The sequence below is a fragment of the Polypterus senegalus genome, chromosome 10, assembly GCF_016835505.1.
Source record: "Polypterus senegalus isolate Bchr_013 chromosome 10, ASM1683550v1, whole genome shotgun sequence".
NCBI classification, from domain to species: Eukaryota; Metazoa; Chordata; class Cladistia; order Polypteriformes; family Polypteridae; genus Polypterus; species Polypterus senegalus.
In genome coordinates, this window is record NC_053163.1 from 100,450,727 (window position 1) to 100,457,973 (window position 7,247).

A 7,247-nucleotide genomic window follows, 5' to 3' on the forward strand; every position below is an offset into this window, starting at 1 on the left:
TTATTTTTTACTTTGAATACTTTACATACATTTTACATGTATGGATGTGATTTTTAATTCTTTTTTTATTCAGTTTTATTCTTGAATAAAAGGAAACTTGTTTTGTTGATTTGTTAGAGACTCAATCAAATTTACATTTTTATTTTATAATAGTAACAATTATAACAGCCCACAACTCAAAGAGATAAATGCGAGGATGACCTGGGATTGAACCAGCAATGTCTCAATTACAAAGCAGCAGTTCTTGCCCCTGTACTAGCAAAGCAGATATCTGTGAGACTACCGCATTTTCACTGTAAAAAGGCACAAACACACACATACATGTAAATGTCTTTATTTCATATCAAATTATATTTGGGCTTCAGTTTTCACAAATTGATAGCAACATGTAAATTGAGCAATTTTTTTTTTTTTGCTTTTATTTTTGGATACAAGCACACTTGTTTAGTTATGCCTTTTGTAAAAGTGTTTGTTTGATATTTGGACTTCAGCCTCCATACATTACATACCTCACATTGACATTTTGTCATTATTACTATAACATATGAAAAAAAAATCTGTTTTAGTTATACAGGGTGTCCCACTCGGGAGTACAACTTTAAAAATGTGAATTACTCGCGAACGCGTGAACGTAAAGGCGAGCTGTAAGAACTGAACATACCTGTATTTAGTGGAAAACAAGTCCACATTACAAAAGGTGTTGAAAATGTCCTCCCCCAATGTTCGTGCACAAGGAAACGCGACGCTCCATATTTGAGAATGTCCTCTGCAACATGTCACTGTCAATGGCAGCAATTTCACGCTCGATGTTTGCTTTCAGTTGTTCGATGGTCCTGGGTGTGCTTGCATAAACCTTGCCCTTTAAATATCCCCATAGAAAAAAATCTGGAGGAGTTAAATCGGGCGATCGAGGTGGCCACAAACCTTTCGAGATCACCCTGTCTCCAAAAAACGATCGGATCTCTTTTATACTGGCATGAGAGGTAGAGGTACGTTGCCCCATCCTGTTGGAAGTAACCTTCTTGAAGTTCATAGTCGTCCAGTTGTTTCACAAATTTGTCAAATATGGACAAGTATTCCCTGCTGGCTTTCGCCACTCTGCAGGGTTGGTGTTTGGGGTTAGACGGCCATCTGCGGCTGGCTGGTGCAGCCCAGCCGCTGCTACATCCAGGGTCCGCTATAGTGCCTGCCGCTTTATAACACAGAATCAATTCTTCATTAAATAAGGAATATTTTGAACCTTGTTGCATGATGATACATGCACGCATTGCAGAGTAATTCGCATTTTTAAAGTTGTACTCCCGAGTGGGACACCCTGTATGTTCAACACACATGTATTTCAAATGACAATATATTATTTTCCTATACAATTCTAGACATCTCACTCCCAGATTAACAGAGTTCAGCTTGTAGCGGGGCCACATAGTTAGTGTTTAAATGTCAGTTCTGAGTGCGTCTCGTTTCATTGTCCCATTTGCTGTTTGTATGTGTATCAGTTAATGCCGTCCCCGTAAAGGAGGACGGATGATGGAAGGAGACCACAGCCGCCAACCTGGAAAACACCTGTTCTTAATTAATCAATCACAGCCGTCACAGACTATTTAAAGAGGAAAAAAGGGAGGAGAAGAAAAAAAGACCGTTTTGTTTCAACCACTTCAACTTGCTTGCTGTTTCTTCACATCGCGCCTTTCACCAGTTTGCTTTTCATTTTCCGGACTGTCTTTCAACCTGCATCTGCTGAGACCCCGGGGTCGATTCACCATCCACCATATGCCGAGGAATCACGGTGAGGTTGCTCCAATCGCTGGGAAAATCAAACACCACAATTGCCGCTAGTTCAGTCATCCGTATTCAGGACATTTTTTATATTCGGACTCAAGTTCACAATCATTCTGTTTATCAGTCATTTTGTTGTTCGTGTTGTGTGTTATATGTTACAGGGACAAGGGAGGGTTTTTGTATTTATATTTGGTGCTGTCTTGTTGTTGCTGGGGTGGAGGGATATTTATATTTATATCTGTTTTGTGGCATGTCTTGTTTCATTTAATACATTTAATCAGTTTAATTTTACATCCTGCTTTTGTGTACTTGCATTTATAACGTCGATTGTGGGGAAAAGTTTAATTGTGTAGAAGTACGGCTTGATAGTTAGATTTCTCAGTAAATTATCCAGGCCACAGGTCTTGGAGGTGTAGCTGCCGGCTGGGTAAAGGGGTCGGCCGTTACAAGCTGTGAGAATTATGTGTCTGACTTCAGCTGCCTCAGCAGGGGATGGGATAGCAGGCTGCCTCTCTGTTGCCGACTGACACATTTGCAAAACAAAGGCTCTATTGGTGTACAATTAAAGTGGTGATGGGGAGGTGAAAGTAAAATTAAGGTGGTCCAGAACTATGAATATTTTTGCAGGATTCAGGGATTCTAGGGTTAAAGGGCAGTGATCTTGTGCAGTCCAGGCTCCACAAGTGCTGGACATCAAGATATGTTTGTGAAAATCCATAAGAAAAGAAGAATTCTGATACAAAACATTCAATGTGTAGTGGATTAAATGTCCAGTTTTTGAGAAAGTGTACTTGTGTATGCATTTTAATTTGCCCCCACATCATGCCATTCAGCCTTACTTAAGCCATATCAGAAAAAGTGTTCCAGCTCAGGGTTCCTAAATCAAGTATTCATCTGGCTGTGACACCTTCATTGCAATCCTGCATGTGTTTTTTGGGAAAATAGTTCCTCTGATTTTCCTGCCTCATTCCAAAGGTGTGTGTGCTATTTATATGGGTGATGTTAAACTATTTAAATTTAAACAAATATAAATACTTTCATAACTGGCACTCCATAATGCAAAAGGATAAGTTCTATCCTGTAAAAATGACTTGGATTTAGTACAGCATGGACAGACTTATAAGAAAGTTTAAAAAGAATCCTGATTTCAAGCTATAACTTTATTAATGATCTATTGTGGTTGTTTCCCAATTTATAGCCAGTACAGTTTGCTATTTTTTTTGTTGTTGGGGGTGTATAGTCATTAGTCATAATACCAAAAATAAATACTGTGCTGGCGTATTTCATTTTAGTTCCTAATTCTTCTCATAACTCTTTTTAATTAGGCTTTAAGAAATTATTCTCCTTCTCCAGTGCCCATTTCATGCTTCATGTTGATGCTAAATTTCCCCAAGAACCTAATTAAAACAAATTTTTTCATTGCCAATGTTTTGTATGTACAGTTCAGGTTTGGCAAGCATTAGAAGGAGCAAAATCTTAATTGGGTTACATCAGCAAAATTGTGTGCTTGGCCTGAGGAATTTGAACATAAACATTAACCTTGCAAATGCTTATTAGGATAAGGAATTTATTGGTCCGGATATATATATATATATATATATATATATATATATATATATATATATATATATATATATATATATATATATATATAAAACATCACTTTTAACTTTGACTATTTCAACAAGTTCTATTAACTAGCTGTGCAATCTGAACCATTTCATAATCAATAAACAAACCAGTAACAAGAAAATAATTATGTAAGAATAAAAAACATAAACATATATATGACAGATACAAATGAAAAAGACAAAAACAAATGAAGATAATATTCTACAATATATTGCAAAGATTTTAACATAATGCAGTTATAAAATGTGTGGCCCGGCCGGGACGCCTCTTCTTCATATGGTCTGGAGGAACAAGCATGGAACAATACCTCCCCAGGGACACTATATGGCAGCCCCTTTGGGTGGCAGTGGTGCCACAGATTCTCACAGGGCTCCATGACAGATGGAGCTCTCTGTAACCCTTTTGGGATCCAGGGGTGCTGCCAGGGGGAGCTGCAGCTGTTCCTGAGCCCAGAAGTGCAACCGGAACAAGGTCGTCAAACACCTGGAGCACTTTCTGGTGGGCTATAAAAGGAGCCAGCAGCCACCACTCTGGGAGCGAGTCGGGACGAGGGAGACAAAGCTTGCCAGAGAGGAGTGGAGGTGATAGAGAGAAGAAAAAGTATTGTGTGTGCTTAGTGCTTGTTGGTACTGTGTTGTGCCTGTGGGAAATGGGGAAGGCATTGCCCACAGGTGAATAAAAATAAAAAATAAAAACTTGTGTTTTTATTAATGTGCCTCCCGTGTCTGTCTGTGTCGGCTCAAGCTCTGGTATAGCGTCATCTGTTGTCACAAATGATAATGCTTGGATGCACAGTTAAATATTGAAAATATTTTTTTTTTATTTAAAATAACAAGTAACAAAAAACAAGAGAGTCAAACCCATGAATAATCAGAGCTTGGAACAGGTAATGGAACAAGATGAAGAATTACATGAAAATGTCTGCTATAAAACAGTATCACCTTTCAAAAATTAGAAATGGAAGTTCATTTAACAACTAGACAGAAAACACTACAGCCTACAGTCTAGAAGGACTATACACCCAATCATCAGAGCAATATTATAAGAAAGTAATGAGAGAATTGTTACAATAACTATGTAATATTAAATATTATTAAAAATCACAAAGAGTAAAAGATATAAAGAGCAGTAAGGGATGAGAAATGTAATTCAAACAACTGTTGAAAAGAAACAAGCAGTAAATGTCAAAAAACTGCATTTCAGGGACATTAGGAGATCTATAAGACAAAAAAAATGAGTTGGGTTGCTTTGCTGACAAATTTTTACAGAGTAAAAACTTTATTCAAAATATCAAGTTGTCAACCCTCTTTGTGCCACAATAAAAGTGATGTCCAATGTGACTTGTAATGGTAGTTAACATCTTTATGTACCTTACTACATGCATGTGCATGTGCACTATAAACAGGGAAACTGTGCCTGTTTATAACCAAAACCAGCTGTTTGAGATGATACTTCAGTGGTGATGGTTAAGATACAGTATCAACAACACAATCTTTAATATTACAGCTACTGTATGTAAAACAAGTGAAAAAAATTTAAGAGTACGTAATTATTCTATTTAGCCATTGGCAGAATTAAAAAGGCACTATTTGATTGTAAGGCTCACTTGAAAGTTCTTTATACAGTGCCTTCAGAAAGTATTCAGACCCCTTCAGTTCCTTCACATTTTGCTATCTTGCAACCTTATGCTTTTAAATTTATTTTTTCCTGCATCAAGAAATGGACAGCAGATAGATAGATAGGTAGATAAAATAATAACTGAAATCTCACATTATCAGAAATATTCAGATCCTTTGCTATGACACTTGTAATTTGCCTCACATGCATACCATTCCACTGATCATTATTGAGATTTTTCTACACCTTTTTCGGTGTACACCAGTGGTTAATTCAATTAATTGGACATGATTTAAAAAATAAATAAATAAATAATAATAAAAAAAGACATATTTGACTATATAAGATCCCGCAGCTGATAGTATTTTTCTGAGGAAAAAAAACATGTGGTCGAAGGAATTGCCTGCAGGTCTTAAAGAGGCACAAATCTGGGAAAAGCTAAAAAAATGGTTCCCAAAAACACAGTGGTCTCCATAATTCTTAAATGGAAAAAATTTGTAGCAACCATGACTCATCTTAGAGCTGGCTGCCAGACCAAACTGAGCAATCGGGCCAGAAGCGCCACTGTAAGAAAGGTGACTAAGAACCCTATGGATTCACTCTGAATGAGCTCCAGAGAACCTATGTGGAGATGGGATAAACTTGCAGAAGGACATACAACACTTCACTAATTTGACGTTAAGGCCTAGTGGTCAAGACGATACATGAGAGCCTGTTTGGCTTCAGTTCTAAGAGTCATCTCAGGAATTGAATTGTACATATTATAGCATCTTGTGGATTGCTAGTGTATACAGTAAAAGCTCAAAGTAAAAAGTGACTGGGATGTTATAATTGAAAAATTAAATCTGCTCTGCTGCCAATTTATGATCTTGTAGTCTTTTTACTTGAGGAATAAAATAATATTTTGAAACCAGTAACTGCATTTTTATTTCTTAATTGTGCCTCTTACTCACTTATTTATTTATTTTCCAGAATTTGAAATGATGTTACAGTGTGTTATTTAAAATTTATTCTGTATTTAGGTCAGAGTATGGGATTTTTTTCCTTTTATGTACTCGTTAACAAAATCTTCTTTTGGAATTTATCCCAAAAAAAGGGTCATCAGTTCCAATTAATATTTTCAGAGGTTTATAATGGCAGACATAAAAGAAGGGGCATGAAAGATAGATAGATAGATAGATAGATAGATAGATAGATAGATAGATAGATAGATAGATAGATAGATAGATAGATAGATAAAGTGGAATGATCACATTTTTTAATAGCGAGAAGTATTCTTTCATGGGTGTGAGTTTTGAAAAATGTATAGGAAATGATGTAACCAGTGTTTTCAAAATTGACAGAAAAAGAGAGGACAAGTGATGTAAATGGTCTGTTATTGAAGTAGTTGAAGAATTCAAATTTCAAGAGTGAACTATGCTGGGCATGGCCAGCATGTCCTCTAACCCACCCCTTCAAACTAAAAAGAAGTGCAGATGTGCAGTCACATACAATATGAGGCTGTAAGCTGCATGAACAGCAGCAGGGCAAACGCTTAGGTTTATCAGGTGCTCCTGCGGTGGGCTAGCACCTTGCCCGGGGTTTGTTTCCTGCCTTGCACCCTGTATTGGCTGGGATTGGCTCCAGCAGACCCCTGTGACCCTGTAGTTAGGATATAGCAGGCTGGATAATGGATGGATGGATGGATGGATATCAGGTGCTTAGAAAAAGTCAGCAGGTGTGAAACAGTTAAAGTGGTTACATTTAAACTTGTATTTTTTTTATTTTAAAAAAGAGGTTAAATAGTTTCATCACGACACATTTAAAAATTTGGCCAATACAACGCTAGTCTTGCATAATGTTGTATTATTTGGAAGCTTGCTTCCAAGAGGCCTAGATCTGTAAGAGATTCAAGTTAATGCAGCATAATAAGTAAGGGGTAACTGAATTTAGGAAATAATTATCTAGACTACGTTTTAATAGGGAGGTGAATGAACTCACCCAGCTGTCATAGAGAACTGGAGGAACTCAACCAGGTGTTCTTTAGACAGACAGAATGAACATCTAGGAATAGTGCAAAGGATAGTGAAGACAGCAGAGAACATTATTGGGGTGCCTCTCCCTTCACTACAGGACATATTTTACAAACGCAGTGTCCAAGGCCTGCAGCATTGTGCAGGACCCCTTACACCCCTCACATGGACTTTTCACACTTCTGCCATCCAAGAGAAGATACTGCA